The following is a 19,604-nucleotide window of genomic DNA, read 5'->3' on the forward strand; positions in this document are numbered from 1 at the left end:
GAGTTTTCTGTTGTGCATAATGATTTTATGGGTTTGCCTATTCTGATATTAAATATATCACTTTCTATAAGAATTAAGGTAAATTAGAGAGGAAATGCCTTAAGTTTTAATTTAAATTCAAATGTTGATCTGAACTTGAAATAAATGAAGCAAGTATATCTGAAAATATAGCTCTTATAATTTAAAAATGTTCACAGTGCATTGTCCTCCATTTTTTTAAAAAAAAGCTAAGATCATTGCCAATTGTTTTTTTGTTTTGTTTTGTTTTGTTTTGTTTTGGAGAATCTCTGTATTTGTATTTACAGTGGAATTAAAACAGTTGATTAGTTTGAGAAGTTGATGTACCAATAAGTCCATTGTATATATATCATACATTTTTATCATTTTCTTCTTATTGAAAGAAAAGTAACAGACCAATAAATCATATTTTGTTCATCTTTAAGCACCAATGGTTCTTATTTAATTATACATACATAATCCCATTTGCCTTATTGTTTAGTTTAGATCATAGAATCTTGGAATTGAAATAAACCTTGGCAGTTACGTAGTCAAAGCTCCCATCTAGCTACAAATCACTTTTCCATCTAGACACAAATCACTTTTCCATCATCCTTGACAGTAGCAAACACCATTTGAATATAGATTATATAGTTTAAAGGGCTCATTACTTCACAAAGAATGCATTCTTTTTTTTTCAATATATGAAATTTATTGTCAAATTGGTTTCCATACAACACCCAGTGCTCATCCCAAAAGATGCCCTCTTCCATGCCCATCCCCCCCCCTCCCCCCCTCCCACCCCCCATCAACCCTCAGTTTGTTCTCAGTTTTTAAGAGTCTCTTATGCTTTGGCTCTCTCCCACTCTAACCTCTTTTTTTTTTTTTTTCCTACCCCTCCCCCATGGGTTTCTGTTAAGTTTCTCAGGATCCACATAAGAGTGAAACCATATGGTATCTGTCTTTCTCTGTATGGCTTATTTCACTTAGCATCACACTCTCCAGTTCCATCCATGTTGCTGCAAAGGGCTATATTTCATTCTTTCTCATTGCCACGTAGTACTCCATTGTGTATATAAACCACAATTTCTTTATCCATTCATCAGTTGATGGGCATTTAGGCTCTTTCCATAATTTGGCTATTGTTGAGAGTGCTGCTATAAACATTGGGGTACAAGTGCCCCGGTGCATCAGTACTCCTGTATCCCTTGGGTAAATTCCTAGCAGTGCTACTGCTGGGTCATAGGGTAGGTCTATTTTTAATTTTCTGAGGAACCTCCACACTGTTTTCCAGAGCGGCTGCACCAATTTGCATTCCCACCAACAGTGTAAGAGGGTTCCCATTTCTCCACATCCTCTCCAGCATCTATAGTCTTCTGATTTGTTCATTTTGGCCACTCTGGCGTGAGGTGATATCTGAGTGTGGTTTTGATTTGTATTTCCCTGATGAGGAGCGACGTTGAGCATCTTTTAATGTGCCTGTTGGCCATCCGGTTGTCTTCTTTAGAGAAGTGTCTATTCATGTTTTCTGCCTATTTCTTCACTGGGTTATTTGTTTTTCGGGTGTGGAGTTTGGTGAGCTCTTTATAGATTTTGGATACTAGCGCTTTGTCTGATATGTCATTTGCAAATATCTTTTCCCATTCCGTTGGTTGCCTTTTAGTTCTGTTGGTTGTTTCCTTTGCTGTGCAGAAGCTTTTTATCTCAAAAGAATACATTCTTGTTGAAAATGCTATAATGTTTTAGAAAGTTCTTCATATTAATGTTGAACCCGTATAATTTAACAGATTTGTTGTTCCTAATTTTGTCCTCTGGCATAATACAGAATTAATTTATGTACTTTTTCATGTGACACTCTTAAAATACTTGAAAGTAACTATTTTATCGCCTCAGATCTTCTCTCAATGAAATAGACAGTTTCTTAATCTGCTTTTTATGTGTTGTAGTTTTCATTCCTCAGTCTCCTGGTATGTTCTTTTGTCGCACCTTTCAGTCAGCACCATCTCTTCAACTATGCTCAGAACTGAATACAATATTCCAAATTTAGTGTGACCTATATTCAGCACATTGAGACTATCAAATGTGATAATCCAGATAGAATTATTATTTCTAGGCCCAATAAAGTTGCTTTATATTCATTGACTTCTCTTAAGGTAGCAATGAAATGTGTTAAGTATTTTAGAAAACTCTGCTCCAGGAATGACTAAAAATGCAAAATGGTTGTGGGGCGCCTGGGTGGCTCAGTCGGTTAAACATCCGACTTTGGCTCAGGTCATGATCTTGCAGTTCACAAGTTCAAGCCCCACGTCAGGCTCTGTGCTGACAGCTCAGAGCCTGGAGCCTGCTTCAAATTCTGTCTCCCTCTGTCTCTGCCCTTCCCCTGTTCGTGCTGTATCTCTGTCTGTCTGTCTCTCTCTCAAAAATAAATAAACATTAAGCAATTTAAAAAAAAAAAAAAGACAAAACAGTGGTGTGTAAAATTTGCTACATACATAAGCATTTCTCTAATAAATGAAGCTCAATCTGGAAAACTCAAAAGAGATTTGTAGTATATCTTACTCCCCATCTCTGCTGGATAATTGAAAAGTAGTAATAATAATAGTGGAGCTGCCCTTTATTTAAGTCTCACTCTGGGTAATGTATTGTGGTAAATGTTTTATACACAATTTTTCCCTTAATATAACAATCTTATAAGATACTACATGTAATCCATATTATCCCCATTTTATATTTTAAGAAATAAGATTCAGAGGAGTGAAGTAACTTTCCCATTATCACATAGTTAGTGAGAGAACTAGGATTCGAAATCTGGTATGACTGAAAAGTTCATATTTTTTGTAACTGTGCTATGTAGCTTTTTTAATGCTTCATTTAATGATCACAAACACTAAAATAGGAGTTTTATGCCTTTTTTTAGAATAAAGTATTAAATAGTTAAAGAAAGCCTACATTTGTGTGGGCTTTTTCTTTTAGTAAATTTTCAAATTTCTAAACTTGAAAGAGTCCTTCTTTAATTATTCACAATAAGGATACAGGTTGCAGCCGTGCCAAAATTCTTTGTTTTAAGAGAACAAGTTGGTGGTTGCCAGAAGGGAGAATTGTGGGGAGATGAGTAAAATGGGTGAATGGGAGTGGGAGGTACAGGCATCTGGTTATGGAATGCATACATCACAAGGATGAAAGGCAGAGCATAAAGATTCCAGTCGATGGTATTATAATAGTGTTATATGATGAGAGATCATAACCATACTTCTGGTGAACATAGCATAAGGTATAGAGTTGTCGAATCACTATATTGTATTCCTCGAAACTAATGTAACATTGTGTGTCAACTAAACTTCAATTAAAAATATAGTAAAATAAAATTTTTTAAAAAAGAAAAAACTCTTATTTTACATTATCAGCATTTCTTCATGCCAGTCTGAAGTTTTATGTCCATCATAATAAAACAATATACAGAGAATATTATTTAAGATTTGTTTCAGATATACAATATTTGTTAAAAATTGGCCTGTATAGTTACAGCTTATTGCTATCTAAAATATATTAATTTTTAAAGTTTTTTAAGTTTACTTATTTTGAGAGAGAGAGAGTAGGGGAGGGGCAGAGAGAGAATGAGAAAGAGAGAATCCCAAGCAGGCTCTGCACTGCCAGATCATGACCTGAGCTGAGATCAAGAATCAGATGCTTAACCAACTGAACCACCCAGGTGCCCCTAAAATATATTAATTTTTAAAAATCATGCCATTGAGTCATTTTGGTCCTGTGTTCAGTCATCATATTTAACACAACCATTAGTTTCCATGCAGCTCTTGGTGATAAAATATTTGCCAGTTTCTTACCAGCCATTTACTTTGATCACTACAATAGAATTTTCTGGACATTTACCTAGTGCCAAGTCTCTGAATAATATATAACATTTAAGAAAAAGTTAAGTAAAATATGTTCTATAAAATATTTGTGTCACCCATCAGTTTTTAAGGACTTAGGGTACAGAATTATTCCTAACAGTAGATGTAAGAGGGAGAAATAGCCTGTAATTGAGAATTTCTAGAAATGGTGATGTCAGTCTCATTTTTAAAAACTTATCTTTTAGTTAAGAATTGTTGAAGGATTTTATGGAAAAAATAATTCACAGTTTTAATATCAATAAATAAATACATAAAATACAAAAGGATATCTAGAGAAAATTAGGTTGTCCTTTCAGTTGTTCATCCCCATACCCAGAGACAATACTGTCCTAGTATCTTCCCCAAATATTTTTACTTAAGAAATAAACATGGGAGCACTCTGCTTTTTCCATTTAACACATCTTAGAAATCAGTCCATGTGCATTCATATGCCTCATTCTTCTAACAACTGTGTAAGATTTCATTATATGGATGTGCCATAATTTATTTAAATAATTCCCTATTGATGAATTTAAGTTCCATTTTTCTATTGCTAACAATGCTATTGTACATAATCTTGTATATAAGCTTTGCATACATATGTAAATATCTGTAGACTTGGACACCTGGGTGGCTCAGTTGGTTAAGCGTCCAACTCTTGCTTTCGGCTCAGGTCGTGATCCCAGGGTCATTAGATCAAGCCCCATGTCCAGCTCTGTGTTGAGCGTAGAGCCTGCTTGATATTCTCTCTCTCTCCCTCTGCACCTCTCTCCTGCTCATGCTCTCTGTCTCTAAAATAAAATTTAAAAAAATATTTTGAAAAATATCTGTAGAATGAATTCTAAGATATAGAGTTGCTTAGTTGTTAAGCATGTTAAATTGTATTAGGTATTATTAGCATGTTAATTAGCATATTATTAGCATTGTATTAGATATTAATAGATTGCTCTCCCAAGAGATTATATCATCTTTTACTTCAGTCAGTCAGCAGTTATACGAATACACCAGTGAGTTTACCCTCACCCTGACAACACTGTATCTTATCAAACATTTAAATTTTTACCAGTCCAAACAAGTGAAAAGTAAAGAATGACATTTCATCATTTGGGCCTCAGACTTTTCTCTTTAATAACTAAAAATCTGGGAAGTTATTATAATAGTTTTTAAAATATACAACTGAAATTTATTTATTTATTTAAAAAAAATTTTTATGTTTGTTATTGAGAGACAGAGTCGAGTTGGGGAGGGGCAGAGAGACAGACACACAAAATCCAAAGCAGGCTCCAGGCTCTGAGCTGTCAGCACAGAACCTGATGCGGGGCTCAAACCCACAAACTGTGAGATCGTGACCTGACCTGAAGTTGGACACTTAACCAATTGAGCCACCCAAGTGCCCCTAAAATGTGCAACTAAATTTTAATTCTTTGCTCCAGTGGAAGTATCTGGATATGATATGATACTAGGAATCCAGTGATTATTTATGATTTATTCAGTGAACGTTCATTGAACACACAGGTATATGCTAGATATTGGGGTTATATATATAAATAAAATACTCACTTCCCTTACAGAACTTTGCACCTGTGGAGGAGACATATGTAAAGCAAATAATTACAATATAATAAGTTAAATACCATAATAGATGTGTCTATTATTATTATATTTTAACATTGGTTGTAGCTAGAACAGGGGACTGCTATTGATTTTTATATATTGATCTTATCACCAGCAACTTTTTTTTTAATTTTTATTTTTTAATTTACATCCAAATTAGCATATAGTACAACAATGATTTCAGGAGTAGATTCCTTAAGTTTTGAATAGTTTATAGATTCACTTGTGTATTATAATTGGCCAATCATCTTCTGCAAATATTGATAATGTTATTTCATAACAGATTTTGGTATCTGTTTTGGTATCTGGAAGTGGGTGCTTCCATAACAAATACCAAAAAATATGGGAGTGGCTTTGGGACCAGGTAGTAGGCAAAAGCTGGAACGATTTTGAGGAGCACATTAGAGAGATCCTAAATTGCCATGAACAGATTGTTAGTAGAAATATTATACTCTAATGACAGTGAGAGTGAAAAGGAACTGAAGACCATGTTACTGAAAGCCAGAAGATGGGGAATCCTTGTTATATAGTGGCAGAAAGCATAGTGACATTGTTGTCTGCAGTTATATGGGAACAGAACACATACATGCCTAATGAACTTGATCTAGCAAAGGAGATTTTTTTTATCAAGAGTAATAAGGAAAAACTCAGACAAGAATAACTAAAGCATAGTAACATTAAAAAAAAAGTCTATTTCTGATGAAATATCAGTTCGCCAATGTTTTTATTATACTTGGTATTCAATAACTGTTTGTTGAATAATGATTAAATAAAAGAATGTGACAAGACACAGGCCTTACCTTTATAGTCTGGTTTTTCTGTAAAGCTAATATTTTGAATCTTCTTAGTATTATTTATGCTCTACTATCAATTTCTATGTGTCGAAGATTTTTGAAAATATGTATAACTGTGAGAAACTTAGTTTCATCATCTATTAGCTTGTTTTCTTTAGAAAACCTTAAAGCAAAATTTGGAAACATTTTCACATTTTTTTTTTTTTTTAATTTTAACGTTTATTTATTTATTTATTTTTTTTTTTTCCCGACGTTTCTTATTTATTTTTGGGACAGAGAGAGACAGAGCATGAACGGGGGAGGGGCAGAGAGAGAGGGAGACACAGAATCGGAAACAGGCTCCAGGCTCCGAGCCATCAGCCCAGAGCCTGACGCGGGGCTCGAACTCACGGACCGCGAGATCGTGACCTGGCTGAAGTCGGACGCTTAACCGACTGCACCACCCAGGCGCCCCTTAACGTTTCTTTATTTTTGAGACAGAGAGAGACAGAGCATGAACAGGGGAGGGGAAGAGAGAGAGGGAGACACAGAATCTGAAACAGGCTCCAGGCTCTGAGCGGTCAGCACAGAGCCCGACGCGGGGCTCGAACTCACGGATCGTGAGATCATGACCTGAGCCGAAGTCGGACGGCTAACCGACGGAGCCACCCAGGCACCCCACATTTTCACATTTTTGAAAGATTAGATTAGAAGAAGGAGTTTTATATACTAGGTTCTCTACTTTTCTTCATTGCCAAGTCAATACAACTTGTACAGTGAATGAAATTTGCCTTAAAAAAATGGATGAATAGTTCTAAATATAAACCAATTATGGAGATTTAAGGTTAGTGGTTGGTAGCATAGGATATTACTATGTTGCTCATCACTCAAATATTTTTTTTTAATTCCAGAAGTTGAAGAACATTAAAGCATGAATATGTTTGCATTAATAGTTTATCACTTATAGATTGTCAATTTTTAAACAATTTCTCTTCAAATAGATTACTCACATACTAAGGCATGTGCATAAGTGTGTGCGTGAGTATGGGCCTGCAGAGCAGCGTGTTTATAATTTCAGTAGCAATGCAACTATGAAAACTAGAGCTTATGAGCACTGCCAGAGACCCAGAGTAGGTCTACTTTAGACCTTCCAAATACAGTTAACTAAATAAATATGAATTTATAACAGACCATTCTCAATTGAATGAGTACGGGCCCCCTACATTTATTTAGAAAATCAAAGATTTTTCCTAAAATATGTTTCATTCTGTAGTACTGGACTGGGTTTTGAGATGTTTTATATTTAAATGCTTTCTGGCAGTCTGGTACAAGGGTAAAATTGGGACATCTTAAAAGTATCAAAAGTGAAGGAATGGCATAAATATTTAGAGTTCTTATAGCTTCTTTTAAAATAAAGGATCTTGATCTGTTTGCAGAGATATTGAGCATCAAAGAGATTTAGTGGAAGTTGCCAGTCATTAAAATACAAGTTATGTGACATTTATGAGCCCATTATTTTTAAATTAATCTCTTATGTTAATTATATCATTTTAGGAGCCTGCTTCAGATTCTGTGTCTCCTTCTCTCTCCCCCTCCCTCTCTCCCTCTCTCTCTCTCTCTCTCTTTCAAAAATAAATAAACATTAAAAAAATTAGAATCTTCCACTCTCTTCACAATTTTAACTTGTTATTAATTCATGTAATATCAAAAACAAAGCACTCTCCATATACTTTTCACAAGATATTATAATACTTTCTTGTCAATTGCCTTCAACCTTTTTGAAATTGCTGAGCTATATTTTTTCTTCTACACCATGTAATGAATTCTGAGCATTTTCCTTATTATGCACGAGTTGGCAAACTGCAGCCTGTGGGCCAGTGACCTATCTATAAATAAAGTTTTATTGGAACACTACCATGCTTAATGATTTGTACATTGTCAATGGCTGTTCCTGTCGTCACAAAGCAGAGTTGAGTAGTTTCAACAGAGACTGTATGGTTCACAAGCCTGAAATACTTATTTTCTGACTTTTTAAGAAAAAGCTTGCTAATATCTGTTTTTGTAGTATATTTTGTATTTTTCTTAATTTATTTTATATTAGTATAACTTGTCAAAAGACTAAAATAAGACAAACTGGTATCCATGCAGTTCTTTAGTAAGACCTGACCTTTTGTACTGAAGCATCTAAGCACCTACGCTGTGTTTAGCACTGCTAGGCAGTATAAACCTTGGGTTTTACCCTTTCTGAACTTAAACTAGATATTGGTTACACATGGAATAAATGAGAACAGTACATATATAATATATAGATGTTTTTGCAGACATAAGAGATATGGAAAGACTTAAATTGAATCAAACTATGGGTAGAAATTGAGGGGAGAGGGAGGGAGAAAAGTACTCATATGGAAGCCCATATTACCAAATGCACAAAAGTAGATATCAACATAGTATGCTTATGTAGTAAAGAAGTGAAAGCTCTTCTAAAGCAGAAAGTTTATATTGAGGATTAGTCAAAGGGAAAGTTTGGCCTCCTGGGTCTCTTGCCTCAACTACCTACTTGTAGAATTCAGATTGTAAAACCTCAGAACCTTATACCAGCTTCTCAAACTGCACCGTGCAGAGATGAGGCTGTTCACTTTTCATCCACCACAGGACTTCTGGGATTTTTGTTTGTTTAACTTTATGGCTGGCTAAATCTCTCATGCTTTACCTCCTTGTTATCTTTGGTCATTGTCCAAGATGTAAGCTGTTCCAATGATCTTTTCTGTTGCTTTTATCTCCATAATACTCTTTTTTGCTCTGTAGATTCAAGTTCCTACTATTCTTATCCCTTCTAAATCTTTCCCCTGTATAATACCTATTTCATATAAAATAAGCTCTAATATCTTAAAATACTATCATTGAATATTTTATTGAATTATTTACCATTTATTATGGATTTACTGTGTGCTCGGTATCATGCTAAGCCCTTGACGTGTATTTTATCATTTACTTTCACAACAATCAAATGAGATGTCTATATTCTAGAGGAGAGTGAGATTTTGAGAGAGCAAAGTAACTTGTCCAAGGTCACACACTTAGTAGCTAAGATTTGCAGGCAGGTTTCTCTGACATTAAATCATCATTTTACACTAAAACCTGATGATTCATCTTAATTATTTTCCAGAGTGAGATTTATACCTTTGGCTTTTCTGCCTTTTATATCATCTCACTCCTGCCATATATGGACTTCTTAGTTATTTCCTTCCTGATCTCCAGCCCTCAGTGAGCTTTCGGCATTCACCAGCAAACTTTTGTATCTCTCATCACCTCTTTTTCATTCTCAATAACCTCAGTGATCTTTTAAAACCTCATACTCAAACAACAAACATTACTACTTTCTCCCTCATATTCTGGGATAACTTGCAGTATTTCACATGAAAGAAAATGGTCTCTTCAGATGACAACTCCCCCAACTTCCCACTGTCAAGCTTCAGTACCCACACATGGGAGAATGTCTCCTGTTTGAGAGTCATCCTTTCACCTGGACACTAGAGCTTTCCTCCTTCCACCTTACCAAGGAATGGCAATATCAGTTTTCTCTTCTTTCCTTAACTTCTCCCTCCTTTTTGGTTCTTTCCTGTGTGTACTTAAACCTGCTCAAATCTGTTTTCAAGCCTCATTTAAAAGAAAAAGAGGAGGGGGAATTCTTCCTTAACCCCACTCCTCCAACTATCCCTTTTTCTCTTCCTTTTATAGGAATCTATACATTTTCATGATATTTCAGTCATTCCTCAGTTTATTTAAGGAAGTGGCACATCACTGAAACCGCCTTAGCCAGAGATATTAGTGGCCTTCTCATGGCTAAACCCGAGGAATACTTCTCAGCTCAGCAATTGATGTGGTGAGTCACCCTTTTTTTAATGTTTATTTATTTTTGAGAGAGAGATTGACAGAGCATGCATCCGTGCAAACAAGGAAGGGGAAGAGGTAAAGGGAGACAGAGAATCCCAAGCTGGCTCTACGCTGTTAGCACAGAGCCCAACGTGGCTCGAACCTATGAAACGTGAGATCATGACCTGAGCCAAAATCAAGAATAGGATGCTCAACTGACTGAGCCACCCAGGCGTCTCAAGTCACTTTTTTCTTGAAGTACTCTCTTCCTTTAGATCTGTTATAACATTTTGTTCTAGATTTCCTTCTACCTTTCTGCTTTTATTTTTTTAGACTCCTTTGGCTCAACTTAAAATATTAGTATCCTCTTCCCTCTTCTGGTGCTACATACTCTTCCTGGGAGGTCTTAGTTCCTGCCATAACTAGAATGACCAGGGGTGGAAAAAACTCATTTTATGAAATCTGTAGACATTGATGCATACATAGGATCAACAGAGAAATGCAGAGATCATATTCAACTCCCTTTCAACATTTTCTCTTGAATATCTCTCAAAATCGATGTGTCCAGAGCTGAACTTCCCTTATCTCCAAATTCTACTCCAATCCTCCAAATCTGTCCCTCTTCCTATGATTACTAGATTATTCAGGCTACCAAGTGACACATGCCAGAGACCTGAGTGATGTACTTGTTTCTCCACTGTACACATCCAGTAATCATTAAATCCCAAGGTTTTTAACCTTTTAAATATCTTAAAATTCTGTCTACTTCTTTCTATTCTTGCTGCTATGACCCTAATTTGGCCATAATCCACAACTTTCACTAAATTATTATAACAGCTTCTTAGGTTGCTTCCAATGTTTTCTTGCTTCAGTTCATTTTCATACTGTAGCTGGAATGAACTTTCTGATATAAAAATCTAAAGGTAATCATGATATACCCTTACTTAAGACCTTTCTGTGCTATCAATTTTAACATAATGCCCAGCTTCCTTAGCCTAGAAAAGGCCTTTAATGATCTGTCACTGCTGATTCACTTTAGGCTTGTCTCTTCTCATGCCCTTACCTCTTTCTTCAAGCATATCATCCTAGGCTTTTAATTCCAACCATTTACCATTCTCTCCAGGACTTTGCTTAAATTCTTTCTTGCTGCCTCCTTTTTTTCCTTTCTTATCCTAGCTCTTAATCATCTCTTAGGTCTCCACTTAGATTCTCTTCCAGAAAGGCTTCCTTAACTATTGCTTTCCTTACCCTCAGCCCACTTAGTATTCCTCCTCTATACTTCTGTAGTATTGCTTATCTACTTTATCATGGCACGTACTACACTTTGTTGAAAATACTTAACCATGTATCTTATTCAGTAGACTATAAGCTCTGTGACCATGGCAACTATGTAAGGGCACCATGAATACATGCTTGAATGAATGAATGCTGTGAAAGCCTGGCTAAAAACAGTTACTTTATACTGGTAAGAAATAGGTAGTCATGGAGTATTTTGAGCTATGAAGAACTATTATGAAAGATGTACTTCAGGAATAAAGTGAAAACTTGAAGTGATGGAAATACTAATTAATCGAAACATGAGATGATGTCTGTTACTATACTTTTGAGACTTTAAATCATTAATTCATCACATATTTTGATATAACAATGCTACCTAATTTTTCTATTTCTGCATTTCATTATGTGTATTAGATTATAAATGTTTCACTATCTATTCTTAGATTGCTCTGGTATAAAATACCATTTCCCTACATTTTTCCTCTTTTAGTAGGTCCCTCTCAAGAATGTTGATTCTTCTGTTCTTTCTAAATGTGTGGGAGATAAAGGAGAGACAAGAGATAGGATGATTCCCAGATGTTTGGCCTGAAAAGGTTTGGAGTTAGTACCATTAGGTGAAGTCAGAAAAGGAGGAGAAGGAGCAAATGTTGATGTGAAGTATGAATTCGGTTTAAACATACTGAAGTTTATGAGTATTAAATTTAGGCTAGAGAAAAATATTTTGGATTTGTCAATAATATTTGACTGATACTTTATGCAACTGATACTTTTTGGTTGAAGTCATTCATAGGTATGCATTAGAATGCCCAGATTTGTAGACCATGGAGGATCCATAGATGGAACTTTGGTAGGGGGGGTCTCTTAATTCCCTGAAATTACATGTAAATTTGTATATGACTGTGTATATTGTTAGAATAAGGTATAACTTGCATCATATTCTCAGAGTGGTCTGAGATTCCAGGAAAGACTAAGAATAACTAGAGTAAAAAGAAAAGCAAATCGAAGTCTAAAGCCAAAGCATATCAGTTAAGGGATAGGTAAAGGAAAATAAGCCCATGAAAGAGATACGAGCATAGCCTCTGGAATCAGACTGGCTGATTCAACTCATAGCCCTGATCTTTACTAACTGTGTCACCTTAGGCAAGCTGCTTGCCTTCCCTGTGCCTTCCTTTTCTTACCTATAAGATAGGGATTAACAACATTTATCTTACAAGTTATTATGAGGATTAAGTGAACTAATGCATGACAAGTACATTGCACCATGTTTAGCATATAGTTAGTGGTCAAGATTAGTTACGTATTACTTTTTACAGGATGTTGAGGAGCTCAGAAGTGTTGACCATAGCCCAAAGTGAGAAAAAGAAAGCGAAGATGAAAGTTTCCCCATTCCTGCAGTTGGGATTAAATACTTCCTTGCAGGTCCAGAGATCCACCACAGCTACTTCCTCGTAACTGTTACCATCACCACCATTAGTAAGCATCACAAAGATTGGAGAGAGCAAGAGTGCAATATTCAAGTTCAAAAGTGATCCCTCGCTCAGGCAGGTAACGCGGTACAATTCCTAAGAGCATCAGTCATAGACATTGAGGATCCTTACAAGAAGCAAAGACTGGCATCCTTGTTTCCCAATTGACTTCTTGCTAAACTTCTGAACCTGTAAGCCCTTCAGTGAGTAGTGCATGGTGAGAGAGTCCTTGGAGGAAGCCTGTCTTAAATCTCCCAGGGTTTGTCATCATTCCCGACAACAACACTGTTTTCTGTGTCTGGTGTAGGAAAAGGACAGAAGCCTGCTGGGAGAGATTATATAAATAGCCAAAATAATAATGATAGCAATAGCTAATATTACCAGAGCAGAATTTGAATATGAATTACTGGCCAGCCCCCCAAAACCTAGATTCCACCTCAGAAGGGTTTCTCAGCAGCAGATGTGACCAAAATGAAACTGAGCACTACCCACAAAAACCACACTTACCACCTACATAGAAACCACCACAACTTCAAAGGCTACAAAACAGCAGGCTTAACTAGACCAGATCATAGTGAGGCTAAGAACATCTCTCCCTAACCAGACAGCCAATTATGTAAGCTGATCACTGCCACGTTTTTCCCCCTGATCTCCTAACAACAGAACTAGGACTTGGAAAGAAGACATGGAGGAAGAGGCATTTTAGAATCTTCCTTTCTTTTGGAACCCCTCTGTCCCACTAAGACTTTCAAGTTACAAGTCTCAGTCTCCACTAAAGGAGGGGGAAGGTTTGCACTGAATATTAAAGTTTTAAACTTGACTGTTCCAAGTTTTAATAACTGAAACTGGTGAGAAAGTCATGGAATTAGCTCTAGATGTCAAGAGATGAGAAAGGAAGATTTGGCATAGCTTAGTTGAAAGTAGTGACTAGAGAAATTTAATAGAAGCAATTCATATTTATTTACCAAGGAATTGAGTCTAAAGAAACAGGGCAATGGGGAACAAGAAGTGTCTTAAAAATAGAGCATGAATGGAGAAGGAGAGTATAATTTCAGGAAGAAATTTGTCCTTGATAATAGCTGCAATAGACAAATGAAATAAAGATTTAAAGTGTCCCAGAAAACAGACAATTAGAAAGTCCTTGGTGACTTTGTTAGCATTCCCAACACAATGAAAGGGGCAGCTCTTTTGGACTTTGATGTTAAGAAAAATTGATATTCCTGTTGTTCCTATCTATTAGGCTTCATTCTACCTCTTGTGTGATTCCATTTACATATGACAGTCCATCAGATTTTTGGAGACAGGTCTCTTACATCCTTTGGGTCTCTTTTTCGTCAACCTAAGTATCCTTTTTCTCATGCTTTCAAGTTCTTTCACCCTCCTGGTCACTTCATTCTGAATATGCTTTAGTTTGTGTAAGTCCCTGAATGAAATATATACTATTGCCAGTATGGTCCACTACTGTAGAATAGACTAGGACTTCCATCTCTCAACCTACGAATTAGACTGTTAATTCAGGCCAAAACTACATTTGCTTTTTGGCGATTTTGTCACATCGTTATCATTTTTGCTTTTCCAGTGTTATGGGGATTCACTCAATAGATTAATTAAATGCTTAATGTACAACCTCAAAATTTGTTTCACAAAAATGGTGACTTTCAGCTTGAAGAGTGTATTGTTTTTTGCTCAACTCTAAATAGGTGATCTTCCTCCTATTAGTTTTGACTGCCACATAGGAGTCTTTGAAAAAAACTGTGTGTGTGTATATGTGTGCATGTGTGTGTGTGTGTATGTGTGTGCATGTACACTAGGGTGTGTTTTCAGCCAAACTTCAGTAGATCTGGCTGATTTACAAGACAAGATAGATTTTTGTTTTTTCCTTAATTATACAAATTATACTACTAAATGTATAGTATGTGCCTACTGCTAGCAATACAACAATAAAATACATTCTCTGCCATGAGGATCTTTTAGCTTGGTGGAGAAATTTCAGTATGTATATTAAATGCTACTGTAGGATGCTCCAGGGCACTCTGGTCATCTCACCCAGCCTTGAGGAAAGCTTCTCCAAGGATGAGTTTACCTAATTTGGGTCTGGGAGGGGCTTTTGAGGGAATTAGCTAGCCAAAAAGGTGAAGTAATTTATGCAACACGTCCTGACTTAAGATGCAGTATAGCAACTAGAGATATTAATTTAAGTTATAAGTGTAGATAAGATCAGTAGGAATTGTATATAGGTAGGAAAAAAGTTACAACTCACACTCATTTAAAATATAAGTAGAAAAAGAGGAATTCTGCCATCTAGTTTATTGTCACTCTTCATTAATGGTACATCACTCAATATTTTTTATTATCTGTGACTCTCCCTAGTTTATGCAGTACTTACCTAATATAGTTGTTCATTCCCTTACTAGTGTATAGATGTAACCTTAATTTTACAAATAATTATTTTAGTTAGGCTTATTTCTCATTTACTTTTACTGAGAAGTTGTTAAACAACCACCATGTCCTTTTATAGGAAATGACAGTATGATACCACTTTTAACGCAAATATTTTTATTATACACATTAAACTCTGCTCTTTGGCGGTGACCACACAGAGCATATAAACCAGGTTAAAGGATTTAGTTCTTTCTCCCAACAGCAATGAGAAACCACTGAAAGGTTTTAAGTTGGGAAGTGAAATGATTGGGTTTGTATTTTCAAAAGGTTACTACTAAATTGGAGGATTAGAGTGGATGCAAAGAAATAAGAGGTGATTGCAGTGGTGTAGGCAAGAGTTTTGGTAGCATGATTAGGGGAGTGACACTGGTGACACTGTGGCATCACAGTGGTGTCGACAAGAGTTGTTGGTAGCATGATTAGGGGAGTGACACTGATTTGAGTGACAATCAAATTTCAGAAATACTTTGAAAATAAATATAACAGGATTTTAAGGATGGGGAAAGGAATGCATTGGTGGGAGAGAGAAAAGAGGAATCAAAAATAAGTCCTGATTTCCTAAAAACTGAAATGACCACATTTGGAAGAAAAAAATAATGAGTTACTGAGTTCCATCTTGGATATGTGTGATTTGAGGCACTTTTGTACTTCTGTATTTAATAACAACAAAAGGGCCCCTGGGTGGCTCAGTAGGTTAAGTGTCTGACTCTTGATTTCAGCTCAGGTCATGATCTTGTGGTTGGTGAGTTCAAGACCTGTGTTGGACTCTGCACTGACAGTGTAGAACCTGCTTGGGATTCTCTCTCTCCCTCTCTCTCTGTCCCTCCCCAACTTGTGCTTGCACTCTTTCTCTCTCTTTCTCTAAAAATAAATAAATAAATAAATAAATAAATAAATAAATAAATAAATAAATAAACAAACAAATAAAAGATTTAATAATAACAAAAGCCTAAAAGCAGGAAAAGTCCATGGTAGAGAGATGATGAAATAAATTCTAGTACATACATTTTCTAGAATATTATGGCCCCTGAAACATGACAGCTACAAGACTATGAAACATGTGAAAATAGGAGAACATAAAATTCAGTAATAATTGTAACCATGTAGGAAAACACCACAGAAAAAGTACTGAAAGGAAATATAGCACAGTTTAGCAATTCTGTGAAAGTGATGGATGGTGGAAGAGTTTTTAAAAATTTATTTTCCATGTTGTAAAATGTCAGCCTTAGAAAGTAAAAATTTTAGTATCCAATTTGGTTTTTACATCAGTGATTTTTAATGACCTGTGTTTATATGGTTGCTTCTGTAAACTAACCCACTAGTAATTCCTTAAGGTAAAATCAATTCTTTTTTTAAACATGACTTTCTGAGGTTTTTTTTTTTTTCCTGAAGTTGAATAGAGATAAATTGTTAGTTATGTAAAGTGAGTGCCCCGCCCTCCCCCCAGTTTGATAACTGCATTAGAGAATAGGCAGTGCCAGTCACCTTACCTCCATCCGTCTCTGTTCTCTTTTCCACCTGTCAGCTGTAAGCAGTACAGAGGCATTGAAAGTGTTTTTCCCTTACACACAAAACTTTCATGAAATGCTCCTAAATCCACGTCAAGCCCATTTTGCGTCTTTTAGATTTGTGGATATTAACTTGCGATGATAGTATTAAAGAACTATGTTCTTTAATATATACAATTGAACTTCATATAAATCTACTATACTTTTGATCATGGATTTGCTCTAATTCACTATACTGAGAAGGTTTATCAACAAGTTACCACCTGCTGTTTTAATTGCACCTTAAGAAAGCGTTTCAATAAACCAACTTTACTGAACTATAAATTACACACAATGAAATGGACCCATTTTAAGTGTATATGTTAGTTACATTTTACAAATGTGTATATACATAGAACCACCACAGCAATCAAGATATAAAACATTTGCATGCATCTTCCAAAATTTCCTCAAGCCCAAAAAAGTTTTCTGGCTCCAAACATCTAACTCCCTTCTATCACTAGAGATTAGTTTTACTTTCTGTAGAATGTCACATAAAGGCAACCATGCCATGCATAATTTTTGTGTTGGCTTTTTTCACTTAGCTTAATATTTTTGAGATTCATCTATGTTGCATGTACATTATTTTATTGTTTAGAAGTATTTCATTTGTGAATGTACCATTTGTCTTTTCCATTCACAAATTGATGGGCATTCGTGTTGTTTACAGCTTTTGGATGTTACCAAAATTGCCATAAACATTCTGTATAAAACTATGTATGGACATGTGTTTTCATGTCTCATGGACATGTAAAAATGCAGGAGTAGCGTTGCTGGTTCGTTTAAGTGTAAGTTTAACTTTATCAGAAATTGCCAAACTATCTTCTGAAGCAGCTGTACATTTTGCATTGCCACTAGCAATGTAGGAGCATTTTATTTGTTCCACATTCTTGTCAATACTTAGTATTGTATTTTTATTTTACCTTTTCTAGTAGGATTGTAGTGGTCTCTCACAGTGTTTTTTGGGTTTTTTTTCCCCCAGGGTTTAATACAGTTAAACTTATTTTTATACATTTACTGGATATTCATATGTCTTCTTTTGTGAAGGGTGTATTCAGATCTTTTGCTCGTTTTTATATTAGGTGGTTTGTCCTCATGGAATTAGAAGACTTTTTAGTGTGTATACTGGATACTAGTTCTCTATCAGATATATGTATTACAAATATTTTCTTTCTGTAGCTTGCTATCCATTTTTTTTCTGTTATGGTTCATGCTTCCATACCTTGAGAAATCTACTCCAAGGTTGCAAAGTTATTCCCTATGTTTTCTTCTAATAGTTTTATTGTTTCAGCTCTTATATTTAGTTTTGTGATACATTTCAAGGTAAATATTTGAGTATTAGTATGAAGTAAGGTAGAAATTTTGTTGATTTTTTTTTTTTTTTAATTTATAGTCTGGGGTAAGACTGAGATTTTTTGTTGTGTTTTGCATCTGGGTACCCATTATTCCAGGACAATTTGTCAAAAAAAACACAATTATTTCTCCACCTTTGTAAAAAATCAGTCATGTGGGTTTATTTATGGACTCTATCCTTTTATATTGATTTCTATTTCTATCCTTTAGCTAATTCCGTATTGCCTTGATTATAGCTTTATCCTAAGTCTTGAAATCAGATAGTAAGTCCTCCAACTGTTCTTTTTCAAATTTGTTGGACTATTCTAGGAACTTTGGATTTCTATGTAAATTTCAGAATTAGCTTATCAGTTTCTCCCAAAATCTTACGGGGTTTGCATTGGAATTCCATTAAAACTATAGATCAGTTTAGAAAGATTTGAGTCTTGTATTCCCTGAACAGGATATACTTCTCTATTTATTTAGGCTTTCTTTACTTACTCTCAGAATATTTTGTACTTTTCATTGTGGGGCTAATTCATGCACATATATATATTGTCAAATTTCTCCAAAATATTTCATGGTTTTTTCAATTGATCATAAATGGAATTTTTAAAATTTCAGTTTCTAAAGTAAGATTTTAATATTTTGAAGTGTTTTGCAACTTGTTTTTTGGAATAGCATGTGGTTTATCTTGGTGTACATTCTAGATGCACTAAAGAATGTATATTCCAGAAGCAGTGCTATCAACAATAGCCAAATTATGGGAAGAGCCCAAATGTCCATCAACTGATGAATGGATTAAGAGGATCCAGAAGCAGTGCTATCAACAATAGCCAAATTATGGGAAGAGCCCAAATGTCCATCAACTGATGAATAGATTAAGAGGATGTGGCGTGTGTGTGTATATATATAATGGAATACTACTCAGCAATGAAAAAGAATGAAATATCTTGCCATTTGCAACAATGTAGATGTATCTGGAGGATATTATGCTAAGCAAAATAAGTCAGTCAGAGAAAGACAGATATCATATGATTTTACTCATATGTGGAATTTGAGAAACTCAACAGATGAACATAGGGGAAGGGAAGGAAAAATAAGATAAAAACAGAGAGGGAGGCAAACCATAAGAGACTCCAAATACAGAGAACAAACAGGGTTGATGGGAGTGGGGTAATTGGTGATGGGCATTAAGAAGGGCACTTGTTGGGATGAGCACTGGGTGTTGTATGTAAGAGATGAATCACTTGGTTCTACTCCTAAAGCCCAGACTACACTGTATGTTAACTAACGAGATTAAAAAAAAAAAAAAAGAATGTATATTCTGGAACTGTATATTATCTAATTCAAAGTGGTTGATAAGGTTCAGATTTTCTATTTTCTAAATGA

At 35.3% G+C, this 19,604-nt stretch overlaps 1 protein-coding gene across 2 annotated transcripts in view; it reads left to right on the plus strand.

Annotated features, from left to right (window-relative positions):
- The window catches only part of ELP4 (elongator acetyltransferase complex subunit 4), a 241,518-nt gene that overhangs the window by 8,029 nt on the left and 213,885 nt on the right, over nucleotides 1-19,604 (plus strand). The window lies entirely within an intron of this gene.

The sequence above is a fragment of the Panthera tigris genome, chromosome D1, assembly GCF_018350195.1.
Source record: "Panthera tigris isolate Pti1 chromosome D1, P.tigris_Pti1_mat1.1, whole genome shotgun sequence".
Lineage (NCBI taxonomy): Eukaryota > Metazoa > Chordata > Mammalia > Carnivora > Felidae > Panthera > Panthera tigris.